We start from the raw sequence: 22,255 nt of genomic DNA on the forward strand, positions 1-22,255 counted from the left end.
CTACTAGTTTACTAGTATACTATACTATAGTAGTATACTAGTATACTAGTTTAGTATAGTAAAGTAGTTACATAATTTACTAGTAACAATAAGATATTTTTGTTACTACTAGTACAGTACATATTAATACGTAGTATCACCGTATTGATACTACTAGTATGTAGTAACATACTACTAGTAACATTTACATGTGTTGATACTAAGTAGACCTGGAAGGATGTTTTAGGAATTTATAAAATACACTTTATATTCTCCACGTAATTTTTGGACTAGAGAGTAAATTTTTTCCACGGGTGGACTAGCCATTAACTAGGTCTGCTAGAACTGGACTACCCAGTAATTCCTACTAGTATATTAGTATAGTAGTAATATGTTATGTATTGATACTACATATTGATATGTAGTATGTTATGTATTGATACTACATATTGACATGTAGTATGTTATATATTGATATGTAGTATGTTTGATATGTAATATGTTATATATGTAGTATGTTATATATTGATATGTAGTATAATATACTAATAGTATACTAGTAGTAACTAGTATACTAGTAGTAATTAGTAGTAACTAGTATGTAGTATGTAGTAATAACATATGTAGTATGTAATATACTAGTAGTAACTAGTATGTAATATGTAGTAATAACATATGTAGTATGTAGTATACTAGTAGTAATTAGTATACTAGTACTAATATGTTATATATTGATACTACATATTGATATGTAACATGTTATTTAGTGATACTACATATTGACATGTAGTATGTTATATATTGATATGTAGTATGTTTGATATGTAGTATGTTATATATTGATACTACATATTGATATGTAGTATGTTATGTATTGATACTACATATTTTACTACTAGTACTAGTTACTACTAGTTTACTAGTATACTAGTATATTATACTATAGTAGTATACTAGTATACTAGTTTAGTATAGTAAAGTAATTACATAATTTACTAGTAACAATAAGATATTTTTGTTACTACTAGTACAATACATATTAATATGTAGTATCACCGTATTGATACTACTAGTATGTAGTAACATACTACTAGTAACATTTACATGTGTTGATACTAATTAGACCTGGAAGGGTGTTTTAGGAATTTATAAAATACACTTTATAGTCTCCACGAAGTTTTTGGACTAGAGAGTAAATAATCTAGTCCAAAAAAATGTTTTTGGACTAGAGAGTAAATCTTTTCCACGGGTGGACTAGCCATTAACTGGGTCTGCTAGAACTGGACTAGCCAGTAATTCCTACTTAACAGTCTGCTTCGGAAACCCGTACGGGCTACAATCTAGTACTAATTTCTTAACTTGAGGCTCTCTATAAGGTGAAGCAGTTGAAAATTCAATAATATCTCCAACCTGGTTAGGTTCAGGTTCAGATTCAGGTATCATTGAGCTGATAAACAAGAGTAATTTCTGACCACCTAAAAGAGATTTTGAACGAGCACTATATAGATGATGTAAGTGTGAATCTCGTTCGATAAGAGATTTCCAATGGGAAGAAACACATTTAAACCTCATAAGTAATTCAACTGGAAGTCTACTAAGTATATCACCTAATACACGATTTACTTCAGCTTCACTGGTAATACTATTAACAGGACGGGGTACTCGAAAAGGTTTATAGAGAAGATCAGGAGGAATAAGGATTTCATTACCTTTGCCATTCTGGTTCTTGCTCTTCTCGTTCTTCTTCATTTCGTTCTCATTCTCTTCCTTTGATATGTAAATGGATTTTCTATAGTACTCTATAGAAACTAGATCTGCGGTGAATTGTTTTGACGAAGTATCTTTGTCCAAGTCTAGGGTTTTGGGGCTTTTAAAGGGGGATTTTAGGGTTATCCTAAGAAAATTTGTTTTTAAGGACACATCTATTATCTTGTTTGATTACAAGGACATTTATCTTCTTTGTTGTTTGAGATTGGTCCCAATCCCAAGAGTTTCAAAGTGCCCGCACAACAAAATGACACATGACTGATTTTTTATTTTTTTTGAAGCATGCTCTTTATTAAAAGGAAACTAGTTTACAATTTGTGGTGAATATGTGGTACTCACGGAATCATGAATTTGACTAAGAAAAGAATTTAATATTTTCTTTTATTTTTTTTGATAAAACACATGAACAAATATATACTTTCTAAGTAGTATACTACACACTACAATTCACCAATGCAGTAAACTCAATACTTAAATCAAGGTTTTGTGATCCCCTTTTATTGATTGTATCCCAGCGCGTTTGAGTGTTTACCTTTGCTTCATGTAGACCCACTCTTGGTTGTCTGGAAACATCCATAGTGTTTGAGCAAAAAAATACTATCCAACTTCTTTTGTTTGTCTTCTCCACCATCGCACCCTACAAATTAGAACCAAAATCATAAAAAGTGAGCACCAAATATACCTTCATATTTGGATAGAGGTACTACGATCTAAATTATCATCTCAAAGTAATCCTTGGTTGTCAAAAATAGAAGTTTTCTCCAATAATGGACTTAAAACAAAAGAAACAGTACCATGCATTATTGTAGCGACGAATCATGAATTTCAGTTTCCTATAATTCTACAGTAAGTCCATCTTCATTATACAAAGGCTACAATATCATCTTCATTGAAATTTCGATGAAAACTACTAAGCCAAAGGCTTGAAATCATCTAAATTCAAACTTCAATTCATCCAACATCACTTCTGTTACAGTTTACCCATCAAAAATCAATGAAGTGTATCTTGCTTCCGTTATAGTTTACCACCAATATAATTTTCTGTTTATGTGTGAATCTGATCCTGTAAATGTGTTCCTCCAATTGTTTCTCGTCCATGCAGAAAGCCATGAATAATTAGTGCTTCGACTAACAAAAGAAAATAACACACAAAAAAATCACACCATCTTAGTATGTTACTCAAGCATAACTTAACAAATTAAGTCATGTATTTAAACCATGTCTTTTGTATGCTTGAGATGTTGTAGAACATTCATCATGTCCTCTTCCAATAACTCCATCTTACCCTTAAACAAGATCACACTTAACATGGTGGGACCTTTCCAGCCGAAGGAAAAACTGGTGTTTTGATCATGCAGTGTTCGGGCAAAGTGCATCAGCTGGGAGAGCAATTGAAAATAAACCCACGAAGAAGGTCATCCGGTCCTGTAACGGTTTTTCTTCGTTTTTTTTTTATGTAGTTCAAGTGGGTTGGCGTTGTTTCTAAGTACCACCACAACATAAAAAAATTATACGTGAAAATAAACACATTATACTTAAATGAATAAAAATTAAATTTATTTTATATGTTAGTTAGCTTTTCCATGATTTGGTAGTTAATCTAAGAAAGTGAAAGTTTATATGCATTTATGCTCAATGTGTTTTTATATTACCTATTTACCTTCGTTGGTTAGTATATCGAATATCGCCAATAATAGAGTTTAGAGGGTGAGAAAAAACATCACCCATAGATGTTAATTGCACATCAAGAAACACAAATAAGAAATTCCGATTAATCCAACCAGAAAGAATTTATCACACGATAGAAAAAATCACACAGATAAATATAAAGTTTTATATCTAGGTTGTAAGGACAGTAGTCAAATTTAGGCTTAAGTCATAGAAATTTTGAATTAAATGCACTTTATTATGATTATTTAAGGACAAAAGTTTAGGCTTACGTCATGAAAATTTTAAATTAAATGGATTTCATTACAATTACTCTCTTCGTTCCTAAAAAAGACGTATTTTTCCTATGTGCACAATTTTTAGAAAAAGCATGTGAGAGGGTAGCTTTTTTAGGGGAGGGTAGTTTTGAAAGTTCATCCTATTATAAATTAAAGTACCTCTTTTTTAGATACAATAATTAAAAGGAGAAGTATCTAGTTTTGGGAACAGAGGGAGTATTAATCTACTGAATGGTAATCATACCTCAATAAAACTTTGTATAGTTTTTAATTTAAGCTAATTTTTTTTTCTCATGTTGCATTAGACCAGACCTAAACAATTTAAAAGAAATTATTCTTTGATGGTTCAGGATGAACGGTTGTGAATAGGTCCGTAATTGATCAATCAATGACGTGAAAATCCTTTCTACCAAATTAAATTTTAGCTATAAAAGTAAACAAAGATTTATTTGATACTTTTAGCTGCTATTGTTAAAGGTGTACCTAAAAGACATATTTATTGTGCTTAAACGTTATATCTAACGAAAGAGTAAAGCATTGACTAAGGGGGAGAAACATATCACATTGATGCGTAGTTATCTTGACTACAAAAATGGAATAACAAAGATGTTCGGATTGAATATCTACCTATCTTACCTTTAGGGGGAGTATAAGCTTTGTTATTCAGATGTCAACAACGACATTTGTTGATTGAATATATGCAGGTTATTGTGTTGTTGAAACTTGGAATCAAGCGTATGTATAATGAATTCTTGTAATTTGTTTATCCACATGTATTAAGAGTTTTGTCATTAAAATTGACAAAGGGGGAGATTGTTAGTGCGTAGCTCGGTTGAACCCACCAAGCCTTGGTATGTCAAGCTTGGTTGTCATATTTTAGTGAATCAAAACTCATCTAAGAGTCGCTTGATTATGCACTAGAGACAACTTCGTATAGGTTATACTAGAAAGTCTATCAATATGAGACATACAAGTATAACTCCAAGACCTGAAGAAATTGAAGTGATATATCTTTCTGGGGAGAAGAGGATGCGGACTCTGAGGTAACGAATTTGTTAGTTAATCGTTTTCCTGTTTAAGAAAAGCTTGTATATATTGCATATATTTTGCTTTTTCTTAACAAAAATAAAAGATATCGTGGCTTTGGCCAATCATACACATTGGAAACCCATACCAAGCATAGCAACCACGAAAGGCTCATATCTAGTAACCAAATTCAAAAGAGAGATTAATCATTACATATCTTGAAAAAGATTTTGGCTTCGCCGGTACCAAACTGAGGCCATCCTTTTAAATGATCAAACTTAACATAGTCTATAAACCGAAAAAATATTTCAACACAATGTACCTTGTTTTAGACGAATAGTACGTAGGAGTTACTAATCATGGCACAATCAACAGATGTTGCATACATATAAAAAAGAATACTAAGATACATACCTTTTATGTAAATTAATAAGCATATTTTTCCCTTCAGAGAAATACTCCAGTCTATGAAAAAGTAACTTCGATTTGGTTCTCGTTTAGTACTATAACCTCAAACGTTGTTGCTTCAACCTACAAACACATTATCATACTTCAAGGGTTAACTACCTATAGTACCTTCATGTAAACATTGTTTCTAAAGAAAGAGATATTACTTATCAAAATTCCCTTCAAGCCCTGGTTTCCCTACACAGCATCATAATACCTTGAGAAACCATGATGAAAATTAAAACAAAGTGAAACAAACGACAAAAAAAACATGATGAAAATTAAATAAAACAAAAAAAAATTCTCAAAAATAGATATGGCTACACAATTCGTAGCTATTAATGGTAGAGAAATATTTCTCTCAGTTGTGCAAAACCAACGGCACCCCAAAGCATATATTGATGGCATAGAAATGGAAACTACAAAAATAAAATTCTTAACCAAATACACTTGTTTCCCGCAAAATCTGTAAATCAAAATCCAAAACAGAAACTTCCAATCAGAATTAAATATCAAAATCAAAACGAAATTCCACAAAAAAGGAAGAGAACATAAGTTACCTTGTTATAGATCGAAGCAGGGACATGAATAATCTTTCACATTTGTTTTCAACCAAACATAAAACCTAAATACCGATAAAACAATAACAAAACAGAGAAATACGGAGAAGACTAAATTTTGGGGTTGAGTTTTGTCAGTGTGCCGTGAGAAACTTGAGAGAAAAGGAGAAGAAGTTTAGGGTGCCAATTTTTTTTTTCACATTTATTTTATTTTATCAAATCTCTGTTCATACACGCATCTCATATACTGCTTCGTAAAGATATTTGATGAAGGTCCAGGGTTGTAATTTGAAGTATGGATACTTTACCTGCTACAGCTTCGTAAACAAAGATTTTGATGAAGGGTAGCATTTCACTTTTTGTTGACCGAGTTAGACCAGCCGCAAGTGTTATTTTGGTTATGGTATAATGCTAGCTTGTTTCCTATCCTAGGTATGTAATTATCATCTAGATACAAGTACTTTACCATCTCATACTTCTCAGGTGATTTTTTGATCCACAAATTTTAGACCTTAACTTATGCATTTCTAAATCCAAGAACTAGAACATGAGGTTTTAACTTTTAAAGCAGAAGATTTTCTAAAATATTCAGATCTAAGTAAAGATGCAATATAGAGTTATGCTCGTTTAGTTCTTCAAGCCACCTTTGCTAGCATTGATATATTAAATTTACGAGCATCTATAAAACCAAGTCCTCCTTTATAAATGGGTATACAAAGATGAGACCAAGATTTTGGACAATACCCTCACATTATGGTTTTATCCCCACCAAAAATCTCTTTGAATATAATTTGTTTTATAATTTTTTTAGGGATGAAAAAACATACCATCTGGAATTTTGGGATACTAACTAACTCCAATTTATTCAGGACTTTACTTCTCTAGACCTGGATTTTGTGTTCTATTTTTTATATAATAGTTTCAAAAGCTTTGATTTTAGATATATAGCTATAAAGAGATGAGCAGCAAAATAAGATTCTATCGGATCTATATGTTTTATGTTGAGAAGTGACATCATTCTTCGATGATTTGGGTGAACCTCTTTACTAAAGAATAACCCTGATTTTTCAAATTTTATTAATTTCCCTGAGGCCCTACTGAACATTTCAATAGTGTTGAGAATATTTTCACAGTCCATTAAGTCAACTTTAGCAAATAGGAGGCAGTCATGAACAAAGATTATATGTGAAATATGGTTACTTTTCTGCTATATTTTGACTTCATATAAAATTTTATTAATTTTATGAGATAAAAGAAGCCTAGAAAATATTTCCATGCATATTACGAACAGATAATGGGACAAGGGGATTCCATAGTCCCCAAGAAGGATGGAAAGCAGTTACATGCACATACATTGTTCTATAAGAGATCAAGAGTTTTGGTTACCAAAAGACTTAAGAGATTCTAAAATAAATTTCCAGTTGACCGTATCAATTTAATATCATGTTTTATCCTTTTTCATTTTCAAAGTGTGAATTATTTCATGAGACACGATAATATCATCTGAAATTTATCTGGAGGACAAGATAGCCAATTGAAAAGGGGATATGAAACTATTTAGCTGAGTTGTATTCTGTTAGCTATAATGTTTGTTATAATTTTATAAGTTGTACTCCCTTTGTCCCAAATAAGATGAACTAGTTGTAGTTTGCAAGGAGAGAGGATAACTTTAAATATTTTTTACAATTATATCCTTAAGGACAATTACTAATAAAATTTAGAAATGATTTATCTCTCAAACTATACAACGGATATTCATAAACTTTATACCATTGGAAAGCGTTCTAAAACACCTATGTGACGAATATAAAATGGCTATCAAATTATACATATTTCTTATACTAATAATAATCAATTGAAAGGGTAATTTTAGAAAGAACACGCGATTGGGGGATACTTCAACTAATTGGGTGATAGAGGAAAAGGACAAAAACATCCAAATATCAAATCAGGTTCACCCCTTATCTAAGTATTTTACCTAATACCTAATCTACCCCCCACTAATCAGGTTTAGTGAATAACTATAATTAGGAAAAATCTTAAGTATTTGTTAAAAGATTAGTGTGTATTTTTATTTGTATTTGGGTGAGTGAGGTGAGAGTATAAGGAGGAAAAACATATTTGAGAGGGAACTTTTTTTGGTGAAAATGGAGGATGATTGTGAAGAGAGAATTGTTGTTGCTGAATCTTTAGCTCAACTACAACAAGGAGCATATCTTGAATCTTCAGATAATGACAACAACTCACAATTGCAATTCTTTGTTTAGACAACACCCTTGAATGATGATTTTTACAATCATGAAGAGTTTCTTGAAGAACCAACCCAAGAGAGTAAACTTGCACAACATACAAGCATCCCCAATACACAGGTAAAGCTGCTAAGAGGTTGAAATTTTGATTTTTTTTTCTTTCAATCCACCATATTCGCGGCTGAAAAAGCTCGGTGCCGGCATAGACGGGGTATGAACTCAATGCCGGAAGCAGACATACCGGCATGGTATTCATACTACAACCATGCAGGCATCATGATATCCTCCATTTTGAAATTAAATCCGGCATAGTATTCAACCAAAAAACATACAGGAAGCAGTGTCTTCCAAAGCTAAATACCGGCATGGTATATTAATTAACTACACCGACGGAACTGTGTACCAGCGTGGAACTACAGATAACCCGAACGCCGCGTAGTGTGCGGGCGTTGTTCAGTCATAACGTTACCATGCCGGTACCTACAAAAAAAAAACATGCAGGAAGCAGTGCTTTCCAAAGCTAAATGCCGGCATGGTATATTAATTATGGGTTACGTCGGGACACGGTACCGACGTGGAACCTTAGATAACGAGCATGCTTGCACCTAAGTTTCCGGCGTTGTTGAAAAGGCGAGGGTACCCAAATATACCTCAAGCTAAGATAATTCCTACCTATAAGTCCTTTCTCTGAAAGTGATTGTCTATGGACTGAGTCGAGAAAATACAACTAATCGGTTCACACTTCGTGTGATCGTCTATAGTTACGAGATCGAGACAATACAACAACGTAGTATGTTTACTTGATAAAAAGGTTCGGACTTAACCGAACACAATAGGATTTCTTATCAAGTAAATAGGAAATAACGTTTGTGTAATTTACTTTAATTATAATAAAACAATTATAATGCGGAAATATAAAGTAAATGACACAACAAGATTTTGTTAACGAGGAAACCGCAAATGCAGAAAACCCGGGACCTTGTCCAGAATTGAATACTCTCAGGATTAAGCCGCTACACAAAATTAAACCTAACTTCGTATAGTTGAGACCAGGAAACTAAACATATAGTTCACCTAGTTCCATCTGTATTATCGCACCTCCGACCTATGAATAAGTCACATACTTAGAACAATTCCTTTGATTCGCCTCCAAACAGTAAAGGAACAACAAATTTGTTTGGTATAAACTCTCTTCAACCAAGTGATGTGAGTTAGACAAAGGCTCTTCTGTTTATCTTAACATAAACTCCTTCGTCAGGTTCTTAGATCTATCTTATGTTCAACTACCGAAATAATCGTTAAGATTTTGCAATCAATACTTTTAATCACAAATAATTGTACTGATGCCGATCTACACAACTAATCAATCCAATCTACCACAAGGATAAATCGATTATAGTTGGATCCTCTTATACCGAAACAAGTATTGTGCACACCTCACCTAGGATGAAATCCTCACCTCATACCCATACATAATCACAATAGCATTTAAACAGTTATGTCGATGTCTTATCTACAAATTTTAATGGTTAAGCAATAAACTTCATATTGTATTCCTTAATACTATGTCTATCTAGAGCGTTCATGCTTTGCAGTTTTGTTTTCAATATGCACGACTTGAAAGATTAGTTAGGGAATGAAACAGTTCAAGTCAAATATCACTAACCTCAAGTGGAATGATGATGTTGTCGTTGTAGCTTATTACTTCTTCACTTCTTCAAGTCTTCCCACTACTTGTAATGTCTCCTATCCTAATACTTTCAAGCTAACCTATACGAAGTTGACTCTAGTACATAATCAAGCGACTCTTAAAATGAGTTTTGGTTCACTAAAATATGACAACCAAACTTGACATACCAACGCTTGGTGGGTTCAACCGAGCTATGCTCTAACAATCTACCCCTTAGTAAATTTTAGTGACAAAACTCTTACAATGATATAGATAAACAAATTACAAGAATTCATTACACATACGCTTGATTCCCGAATTCAACGGCACAATAACCTGCATTTATTCAATCCTTAAATGTCGTTGCTGACATTATGATAACAAAGAATATTACTCCCCCTAAAGGTAAGATAGGTAGATTTCATGAATCCGCACGTCTTTGTTATACCAATCAATATGATATGCTACTCCCCCTTAGTCTATGCTGTCAAACCTTCGTTATATAAATGTTTAAGCACCAATGTTCTTTTCCTTAGTGATACCAATCAACATAAAATCAATACCAGTATCACTTGTTTACTCCATATATTTCTCCCCCATTTTATCATAAAATGACAAAGAAACGGAAAAATAAAGGACAACACCAAAAGAATCTTACAAATCTCAAAATAGACTTGCAAACCTATAGAGTTAAGCACGAGGGTTCCACACATCATTTTTGATAACCAATATCAAAACCGAAACTACAAAGTAATTTGTTTTGATATGTTATCAAGGAAACAATTGCCCGAAGCAATTTTCCCAATTTAGTTTAGCAAAAAATAAATAAACTAACCAACTTAGTCCCTTTGCTAAATCGATTGTATAAAAACAATCGCTTCATTCGATAAGATCAAAATAAAGATAAATCTATTTTTCTCACCAGGTTCTAATTATCCATATAACTTAGACCTTTCAATTTTAAACAAGACAAGTACTAGGTTAGTTAACTAGCAATTCTTGTTAAGGCATTCGATTAGACTTGAATAACCGAAACCTCCACTTTGATAAGTCTAACTAAGAAAAACTTAGTTTCTCTTATCCGGAATCGAATTGGACTAAACAACTCAACCCGTAAATCTTTTCTTTCGTCAAGCCACAAAAAATCCAAACAAACCAAAGTAAATAAACTTGCATAATTATTTACCTCAACCGGAAGCAATTGAAACAACATAGACATTAAAGCACCGCAATTGCTCCGAAATTCTGTAAGCCTAAACGATTGATACCACACAATAAAGCAAGATACCATTAGTTTTTCTTAACCGAAACCAATTGAATCACACACACATCCATTCATACATCATGGAATAAAACATCAATAATACCGAAATTTGGTTAAGCAAAAGCAAAATATATAAGAAATAAAATCATTCTTTTCTTAAACAGGAAAACAATTAACTAACAACATTGTTACCTCAAATTTCGCATTCACTTGTCCAATATGTTTGCATCTTCTTCTAGGGAGAATTGATATCGAAATATCATTATGTTGTCATCCTTATGCATAACAAAAGAATAACAACAACCAATCTTTACCAGAGAAAGGTTGAAAATCGATTTTAACAATTGCAAGCAAAAGTTGAAAATGGTCGAAACACATATGCTTTTATGCTAAACCAAAACCGATTCAACATATTGTGACTTCTTCACATATTGTTTCTACCATAACCCTCATGATCCTTTGATAAAGCCTACCAACATGGGCTAGAACTTAATCCTTCTAAATCAAAAAGTCACCCAAACCATAAGGGTTCACAACATTATGAGATCGAATATCAAGGTTGTAAAACCAAAATCAAACATCCCATAAACATCCATAGCAATAATAAAGCATTTAAGCACATGCTATGTAAATCAAAAACCATCACAAGAAAATTATAAATCAAATAATTTTATTCATAATAGTTTTTATTTATAATAGGCTTAATACAATCACTGAAAGAAATCAAAAATTGATGCCGATTTTCCAACAGATCTTTCAAAGATCATCTTCAATTTCCTCAAAATTTTCAGGATCTTCATCAACATCATCTCGAATGATATCTCAGATTCTGCACACAGTACCTTGATTATGTTCACAGACTAAAGCATTAACCTTCCGATTAATATTTCGAGTATACTCCCTGTTACAAATTCCAAGTTTAATCAGCTTTCTTTGGTTACAGATAACAGTTCTTAGTAATGCTGCCTGTCTACGATGAGTTTTGATAGTACAGAGGAGGACTTGTTGTATATTGATAATATCAATCTTAGCATCAAAACTATTTTGGACAAGGAGATTAGTGACATCATCCTTTTATGTATCTTCACAACCAGATTTCTTGAAGGTATCATCAAGATGAACGGTTTCCTTAGAGGTCATTCCACTCAAGGCTTTCAGAAGTTTTGCTTGAGATCTGGTTTTTGAATACATCCTTTAGCATAAGTTCTCAGACACGTTGAGTACATATACTAGAAATAGCTTTAACACATACCAAACATAGATATCAGCCTTAAATAAATAATTCTGACAAGATTTGAATTTTTTCGCATCTTATGTGTTATTGGAACACAACATCCTCCAAAAAGAGGTTATCTTCAAGATCGTCATCAAGAAATACTTCAAACAATTAACTTATCCTTTTATACAAGTTGTTGTAAGACAACCTTTCTACATATAAAGATGTTTAAAATATCCTTAAGGTAGATTGTGTAATCTCTCTATGTTGAATAAGAGATATTAGTAGCATACCAATAGCCCAGGTATATGTGCTTCCTTACATCCGAAGATTGGGCATTCACTACGCCAAATTCTGGGATTCGTAATGAATTAAGTCGTTACGAATCGGGGTTGTAACGGCCCTCGCCTGTTTAAAAAGTGGGTATTACATCTTTTTCGTAAAGGAAATGCAGCCGTTACGAATTATTGGTTGTAACGGCGTCAGTAACAGCTGAGAGACGTTACGAAATGACACGTAATAACAGCCGCTGGCCTTTACGAATTTTTTGTAACAGCATAGTCGTAACATCCTCAAGCCGTTACTACGTGACAAGTTGAAACAGTGAATTCTTTTCGTAACAGAAAAAAATTTACTGCCAGTCAATGTTGACCACATTTGACCAGGTCAAGGCTGACTGGCAGTTCATTTTCTGCTGGAATTCTAAATTCAATACATGCATACATTCACCATCCACAATCAACAATAACTTCTTCAATCTATTCATATCACATTTATTCAATTCATATCAGATTTATATTACAAAAGAACTAAACAAATATCTATTACAAAAGATCTGAAATTTCTCCAAGTACCCAACTCTTTTTTTTTGTTAAGTTCCAAATTTCTAAGGGAACACATGGAAGGTTCCAAATTTCTAAGGGAACACGTAGAAACTTACTAACTGCCTACAAAACTTACAAAACTTGAATACATGGAACTTACAAAACTTGAAGCATACATGGAAGGTTCCAAATTTCTAAGGGAACACGTAGAAACTTACTAACTGCCTACAAAACTTACAAAACTTGAATACATGGAACTTATAAAACTTGAAGCTTCTTTATTCTCCACCCTTTCTGATCAAATAGAGCATCATTCAAATAACCTGCAAACATAAAATTTTTGTATACTTAGATGTTGGAAGTAAGCAATATATAGAGCAAGTTATCCCGTATGAAAAGGGAGAAGTTATGAAGTTCTTGCTGCAGGAAAGTAAGAGAACTAAAGTACGGATAGGGAAAACATCATGGTAAGAAGTAAACTATGAAATGATGATAAATATCAACTTCTTTTGACTACAACTCACAACTAACAGGTGCTGAGAATATATTAGATTTCTAATTCAGTGAAAATACAGAAAATACTCCATATACACACATAGAAATAGATCACACATCCTGCTCTAAGAATATCACAGCAACTAAAACCACGAAAGACAAGACTACAAGCAGGATACTAAAAGCATGACACAAATGTTGAAAATAGAATCATATCTATCTTAATTAGCTAATTACGTGGTTCTACTTTTGTACCTGACGTGTCTTTGTTTTTGCATCAACAAACTTTCTCTTAATGGAAATAATGATACAGCTGTCTGCTGCTTCACCTTCGACTATCCTCCTCGCTGCTGTTTTTGTATATGAAAGAGTTCCTCCACAAAATTCACATACAAAATAACTTGTAAGAAATTTGTCTTTGTTGGCCTGATGATTAAAAAACAATGAGAATGAGAAAAAAACGAAATCAAATAAACTAATAAAGTAATGCACAGAAAATTACAGTCTATGTAGAGGAAGATCCAACGAAAATCAATAAAGCAAGAAACTAAGCAAACGATCAGTTTATTAAATAGTTCTATATAGTGGTACCCAAAATAGGCTGTCCAGAAGTTCTGCTACAATGTGGAAACTCAACATTAGAGCAACAATTTTATGGCCCATAATGCATAATTTCAGCATGAAATTCAGTTGAAAACTACTTTACTAATCATGTAGGTGCATGCATTAGAGCTCAGGGGTAGATCAAGTCTACAGAACATTGAAGGAGGGGCATGAACATGTGGCTCATTTCTATCATAATTCTTTTCAATATTACAAGCACCACAACACCCACATCATAAACTTTTCAAACCCAAGTCCTTAAATTCACAAAAGATGTTAAATTGCAGTAATAAGGACAATAATAACAACTGACCTCCATAGAGCCAAAGAAGGTGAACAACATCATTTTTCCTAGTGTAATCCACCCACATTGCATTGAGCACTGGCTGCAAAACTCGTCATGATGACATTCACAGGAGCTGCTCCGAATCTGATGCAAAAAAACAAACCTGGTAAGGAAGCTGACAAGAAACTGTTAAACTGCGACGATGATAGATTAAACCTATAATTAATGTCAGTACAATACACTTCTTCTTGCTTCAAAAGTTGTAAGACAAATAACCGTCCACATTCTCACTCGAATAATTCATTTTTTATGACCAACTTGGGATCAAACAAGCATATTACCAAAGTACTAATAGTTGGAGACATAAAATTAACATGAATCTAAAACACCTCAATTTAGTGTATCGAAACTTACGAACAGTCACCAGGATAACCATTGATCTCCTTGCAGCCTCCCAGGGGACAAAGATACTTGCGGTAAGAAAATAGAGGAACTGCAAAGAGTTAATAGCTGGACCAAGAAAAACAACCATGTTTTCACAATGAATTAACACAAAGTGACACACACGAAGTCACTGATGCACTTAGCCGACGATGTCTGATTATTTGGACCTTCCTCGGAGAAAAGAAATGCAAATAGGTTCTTCATTTGCCTCTATTTCAGGACCTACCTGCATTGGGTGCACAAATGCTGAGAACTTGGTAGAATAGATTCATTTAACTGATTTGGGACTTAAAAAGGAAATCCTTTTGCGACATGCCCCTACTCTACCTCCTCTTCTTCGTATTCTGAGTCATCATCATCTTCAAAGTCTCCCCTTTCTACTCCGCAAACATGAGCACCTGAATTAATGCTATCCAGATCTACTGTTCTTGAGCTAGCTGCATGGAGTGCAAAATTGATGAGAACTCAATAATATAGAGTGACAAGAAAGAGGCGATTTGTATTGAGAAGATTAATAGCTTCATGTTGTCTAAGGGTGTACACAGATAATTGGACAGACCAGAGTTAAGTAAAACGTCTTGAATATCTAAACAGAACTGAACTCTTCAGCAACAACAAGCCTGAAACTGCTAATCTGAGGGAAAAAAGGAGAGAACATGTTCACCATCAAATATCCATGGCGATGAATACAACAAACATAAATGCATATTGTTTTGAACGTAACCAATGAAATTATAGCAATTACATTGTACACCTACTTTAAATTTGGTTAAGTAGTTTGTTCCTAAAATCTACTTTTTGTTCTGCATCAGAGAATGTAAAGTTTTAAAAACTAAGCAACGCAGCTGTAGTGCACTCATTTTTTGGTTGTGGGATCAAGAAACTTACATGGTTAAGCTCAAATTGTGCTAGCCAAATATATGTGATACGAAGTGTCATAAGTTATAATAAGTGCAGAAGATACCTTGGAGTCTTCTATTTCTTGTAGCGCACCATAAGTACCCGAGTTAAGCATTACAAGGATCTGCACACAGACAAAGGTAGTAGCATAGTATGAATTCTGCTTAGCATAAGACTTGAGATTTATGGATGTTTTCATGACAAACTAAAGTTGAGCAACCTGTCTAGGGAACCAACAGAACCATTTAAGCAAAGGGACCCTCTGAATGAACATAAATTTGCTAGGTAGGGGCATCTCATCCAATATTTCATCCTTGAAATTAAAAAGCATAGAGTCGGTTGACGTTAACCAATGTGTAGCTCCATCAACACTTACTTGAGCAACGAGTTCTTCTGCACAAAGCCCCCAAGGTACATCCTAAATCCTTATCTATGAATTATATTTTGATGACATTTTGAAGAGGTCTAAATCCAGCTAAAAACAGCTAAAAGGAACACGGAAAAAGCCTTGCCAATGGGCATGGCAAGATCATATAAAGAACATCTAAAAACCACAAAACCAAAGCCAACTATATAACCAATTTGAACACTAGATTGAAGGCTTCTTGCACCCACTGATTAGCAATAAGCACCATTATCTCAAGCCTGCAGTATAACCAAAAGACTAGAGAGCAACAATAAACAACAACTGAAGTCATAAAAAAAAAAAAACTAAAATCAGTTTATCTTTCCAAACCCTAAAACAGAAATTAACATAAAACCCTAAAATCAGTTCATATGTTGAAACTTATACCTTTTAAGTTGGATTAACAAATCAGTTCTTCAGTTCATATGTTACAATCAGTTCTTCAGTTCTTCAAACCCTAACATGAAATCAGAACAAAAGAATCGAATTAGATTAATTAAAGAAGATTAACAAATGGAAACTAAGATGAAACAAATCGTATCATATTCACGGATCAACAAAATCATATTAGAAACAAATCGAAACCCTAAAAACCAGACGATTGAAAAACTTAGAAACCCTAAAAATCGAAAAGTTCATGAAAAGATCGATGAACACTTACACAGATTGACGATTGAAGAGATTTCTGTGATGATTTCATCGACTCATCGCTTGATAGGAAGAGAAGAGAGGCAGGAGTTGATAGGAAGAGAAGAGAGCCAGGAGCCGAAAAGGAAAAAAAAAAAGAGAAATGAAAGTGAAAACTCGATATCGATTTCGGGACGGTATATCCTCAAAATCATGCATGTGAATGGCACACGCGTGGGAAGAAACATCCTCACGTATTACTCGTCGTGGGTGGAAACATAATGCTACGCATGTGAATGGCACACGCACATACTCAAGGTGTTACGATCCAAGTGTGATCAAGCGTGTGACTCGCACGCCTATAAAAAAATTCGTAACGGCTTAGGCCTCTTACGAATTTAAAAAAAAATTAGTAACGGCTATGGCCTGATACGAATATTTTGTAACGTCCATTTGTTAGGAAAATTGCGAGATGCAATATCCTTGATTACATCTTCTGCCCAGGATGGTATGTTCTTTGAACTTGAACCCGTGTGGTTTAGATTATATAACCATTGTTGGATATAAGCATTGTGTGGCAACACATATATGTATAAGTCCTTTTTCCTTGAACCGAAGTATGCGTACTATGTTGATCAGGAAAACCAGAACAAGAGCTGTGAACTCAGTCCGCAAACTGGCGGAAGTTCTCATCCCGAGAATATCTGCTGGAGTTTGTGAACTCCTTCCAGGAACTTAAGTCCGCGAATTAAGTCTGCGAACTTAAGTTGGTTATATCTAAAGACGATTTTTTTGTGAACTTATATTTATATTCACTAAGGAATGCAAAATGTAAACCGTGGATATAAGTTCATGAATCGATTCGAGTGAATCAAATCGTTTTTGCTTCGATTGTGTCTTGTGTAGTTACATAAGATTTATACACTTGAACAACTCTTTAACTAGTTCATTTGATTCATTCGAACTAGTTATGGTGAAGAAAAAATATGGTTGATATGAAAATGCTCATATGGATAACCATTTAGTTAACTATTGTTGAACCAACAAATGTACATGTTTGGGTACGGTTACACAAACCTAAAATCGTGCATTTCATTTGTGTGTAACAAGCTAAGTTTTCGATCCAGCGGTTGAAAGATATTAGCTTGAATCTAATCAGGTTTTCATCTAACGGTGAATATTGAATGCTTTGTTACTAAGCTAACATTGATTCCAAACCCTGATTTGAAAGACTATATAAGGGCAAACTCTAGCAACTGGGAAACCTAATCCCCACACCTCCTGTGTGATACTAGTTGTGTTAGCTAGAGTCGATTATCCTTTAACCTTAGGTTTCTTCTTGAAAACCAGGTTAAAGACTTAAAGACTTCATTGGGATTGTGAAGCCAGACCGATACTACTTTCTCGTAGTTGTGTGATCTAATCTTGTTGATTCTACCGTGTTGAGTACAATCGTAATGATTGGCTTGAGATTAATATCTCCGATATGCAAGATATAAAAGTAGTCACAAACATATTCGTCTCATCATTTGTGATTCCACAATATCTTCTTTCTCCGCGTCGATTAAGATTATTGTGAGGTGATTGATAATACTAGGCTGTTCTTCGGGAATATAAGATGGGGTTATCAATTGGTTCTTGTCCACCTTGATTTATCAAAATATGGAACAAAACTTGTAGGTATTTTTGTGGGAGACATATTTATCTATTATCGTAGACTTTTCTGTGTGATACAAATTTGTTTATTAAAGTCTTCGACTTTGGGTCATAGCAACTCTTAGTTGTGGGTGAGATCAGCTAATGGAATCAAGTGCATAGTATCCTGATGGGATCAGAGACGTAAGGAGCACAACTGTACCTTGGATCAGTGTGAGATTGATTGGGGTTCAACTACAGTCCAGACCGAAGTTATTTTGTAGTAGGGTAATGTATGTAGCGTCTTAATACATTGTGTGTTCAATCTGGACTAGGTCCCGAGGTTTTTCTGCATTTGCGGTTTCCTCGTTAACAAAATTCTGGTGTCTGTGTTATTTCTATTTCGCATTATATTTTGTTATATAATTGAAATATTACAGGTTATGAGTTGTATCGATCAATTGTGAAATCCAACCTTTGGTTGTTGATTGGAAATTGATTGATTATTGGATATTGGTCTTTGGTACCATCCAAGTTCATATCTCTTGTATTTTGATAAAGTCTAACAGATTTATATTTGTTTGAGCATAAATCAAATCGAGATATATAGATATTAACTCTTTGATATAGTTTATTAAGATTGAGTCTAGTTGATTCTCTTGAAAGTATATTGGAATTTTTCCATACAGATTGCTAATCGAAATATTGGGTGAGGTTGTTGTACCCCCGCTTTTTCAATTGGTATTAGAGCAGGCAAACACGTTCAAGACCTTACAAGTCTGTGTTTATAACGATCTGACTCTATGGACAGAGGTGTTATCTCTATTAACGTACTACCAGTCTTCGATGGCTCGAATTACTTATGGTGGAAAATTGTGATGCGAGATTTTCTTCTAGCACGTGATTTTCAATCATGGGTATATGTTGTTAATGGAAATGATGCTCCCGTTGTGACAGTAGGAAATGTAAATGTTCCCAATAACATTGGTGAATACAGCCCTGCCGAGATACTTGCTGCAAAGAAAAATTCTGACGGTTTGATTGCCATCATACATGCCATCCCAATCAGAAAACCTTATTCAAAGGAAATACCAGTGAAAAGGAAGCTAGGCTTCAAAACCTTAATTCCGATTGGGAAAACCTTCGTATGGAAAATGAAGATACATTTGATGAATTTAATCACAAAGTATCTGAAATTTTTAATGCATCTTTTAAATAAGGTTTTCCGATTGGGAAAACCTTAATTCCATTACTTAACTTCCTCCACTTCCTATGAGATCAGGGTGCGCTCAATGACTTGTATAAATAGGTTTTCAATCTATTTCGACAACAGACAGAACACAAGTGTTATCAACACAAGTAACCAAAAACCATTTTATGATACAAGTCATAAACAACCACACCTTCATAATTCAACATTCTAATCTCAAACACCTTCTCAGTTTCCCTCCCTAAGATCAACCCTTCTCCTTCACCTTGTGACCGAATTGAATCTGGAACGACCATTTCTTGGTTTAGGCCAGAGTATTATAGATTCATCTATCGAACTCAAAAGTACTCCCGTGCAGTGCATTTGTTTAGGGTTTAAATTCGTTTCTCATCAACACACCCCAAATTTACCAAAAACCGCAGAATCAGTTTTTAACCCAAAATAACTGGAGACCACATTGGGAGATTAATCTCTCGGTTGCAAGATCAATTTTCAATTTCATTTTCAATTTTCTAAAAATATAAGATGGTGGATCTTAGGTCTGGATCAGCGACAAATCTCGATGGTACTAGCGCTGACAACACTCCTGGTGTCAACATCCCTACCGGCTACACCAATGTACCGCCTACCAGCACGATCAATGCATCTCGTGGTATCACATCCTCAACCACCAACACCAACGACGCAGGAAACATTCCCTTAGGAGTGATACCTCCAATCACCAGATCCAGATCCGTTGCCGCCACTCCCAATGTTTCTTCGAGCGTAACGCCCCTGGTTGTTACTAGAGCTACTGCCACTCCCCCATCAGGACGAGAGACTGGAGGAGCCAGAGGAGGCCAACTCCCTATTACCATTTCCGATTTGATGGAAAGACAAGAAGTTCTCGCTAAGGCTCAGACGGACATGGCCACAACACAGAAAGAGATACTCACTTTCCTCAAGATGTTATCCGAACGACTATCACAAGAGCCGCGTCATCCCGTGGAGACAATAAAGAATACTTTTAACACTTTTGGCGTAAGCACTTCAACAGAGCGTGCATTCATAGATGAATAAGTTCGTGTTGCTCATGAGCGCTCAAGATAAAGGAATCAGCCATCCAACTTCATCACACGTGAGGATCTAGAGCGTCTCCTCCGAAATCGAAGCAACGAAAACCCGATGGACATGCACCAACATCAATCTCCATATCCTCTTGATGTGAAAAGAGTTCCTCTTCCGAGAGGAAACTCATGTCCTCAATTTTCCCTTTATGATGGAACTGGTAATGCTCGTGAACACATCTCTCGTTTTCTGGATTCATTAGAAGAGAACGAATTCAATCATGTCCTCCGCCTGAAAGAGTTCTCAAAGTCACTTACCGGGAGAGCATACACCTGGTAAAAAAACAATACACCAAATCGCATAGCCAATTAGATTCAAGCACTATGATCCAAATGTGACTGAACATCAATTATTATAGTTGTGAATTAATGGCATGGTACATGTCTATCGCGCTTTAATGGAGAACCTGCGCTTTTAGATGTTCTCCGAACTTTATGAAGCTGCTAAGCGGTTGGCTACGATAGCACCAGCCTTGCTGGAAGGAATCAGGCCCGCCAGGAATGAAGATACACGTGAGATTCGAGGAAACAGATGTCTCATCAACAAACAATACAACACTCAACCCTATGTAAGCGTGGTGAGTGTAGGAGGAAAGAGAAAATCTCCATTTGCAGAACAATAACTCAAACGTGTAGCACCAGCGCATCAAAGGGCCCCATCTCGAAAGGTCGTGGCTAAAGACTCCTACACAACAACAAGATGGAGATGCTGCTCCAAACTTCCCGTTCCCGATGGATGAAGTGATTGAACTCCTAGAAGTATGGATTCAAGATGATGCCATCAAACTACCTCCTATCAAGCGCCCACCAACTCAGGAACAAATGGCAAATCCCAAATATTGTCGTTACCACAGATGCAGGAGAACTTCAATTAGGCACTGAGGGATTTCGCAGAGACCCTCTTCCCGTCAGGAGTTGCATAGTTCCTGGGGACTCCGTCCACGAAACCGTACAAACCATGATGGAGCATTTATGCAAACAACAATAGGCGAGTTTCCGCACACAGGGAATCAGGGAAGAGCTGCTTCACCAAAAAAAAAGGGAGAGTAATCTCACATGCGTGATTTATTAAATCCTGTCAATATTCATGGTCGTGGCCGACCAAGGTTCGTGCTCGTAGCTGTCGTTCCTTCCTTTCAAGATCTATGGTCGTAACCACCACTCGTCATTGCCAAGGTTTGTGCCTGTATTCATAACTCGTCCTGTCAAGGATCTTGATCGTAGCCATCTAAGATCCAGCCAACTGGTTTTGTACATAGTCATCAACATGGATGCAAGAGGGTGATACCCTTATCATGGTCAACCCATCGACCATACGGGATAGAACCACGTAAACTTGGGACTAAGGCTCAGCGTGAAATTCCTTTGCCGTCAGTCAAGGACTTCTTCAACACAAGAGAGATGGTCAATCAAGAAGCATGTAATTTTAAAAGGAAAATCAAACTGAAGGTTGGTCGAATACTTAACCATTATTGTTATCTCCCCTATTTCGAATTACCGGAAGAGAGCGTTGCATGCGTTGAGATGTTACAATAGAAACGATATTTTTTCCCATGAAGAGAAAACACGACTTGCCGGCCAGCACTATTTGTGTGT

General features: G+C 34.9%; 1 long non-coding RNA gene across 12 annotated transcripts; it reads right to left on the minus strand.

The window, feature by feature from the left end:
- Positions 1–12,902: 12,902 nt before the first annotated feature.
- LOC113308961 lies at positions 12,903–16,866 on the minus strand. 12 transcript variants are annotated; one of them, XR_003340224.1, is made up of 10 exons: positions 16,743–16,866; positions 16,469–16,538; positions 15,896–16,339; positions 15,740–15,799; positions 15,335–15,409; positions 15,103–15,212; positions 14,746–15,001; positions 14,359–14,475; positions 13,698–13,868; positions 12,903–13,270 (listed from the first exon to the last, which is right to left on the minus strand). It is a non-coding gene; the product is annotated as an uncharacterized LOC113308961 (long non-coding RNA). The 12 variants fall into 12 exon arrangements; XR_003340220.1 differs by lacking the exon at positions 15,896–16,339; XR_003340226.1 differs by having other exon boundaries at positions 15,740–16,068.
- Positions 16,867–22,255: the final 5,389 nt, after the last annotated feature.

Source organism: Papaver somniferum, chromosome 9 (assembly GCF_003573695.1).
Source record: "Papaver somniferum cultivar HN1 chromosome 9, ASM357369v1, whole genome shotgun sequence".
Taxonomy (NCBI): domain Eukaryota; kingdom Viridiplantae; phylum Streptophyta; class Magnoliopsida; order Ranunculales; family Papaveraceae; genus Papaver; species Papaver somniferum.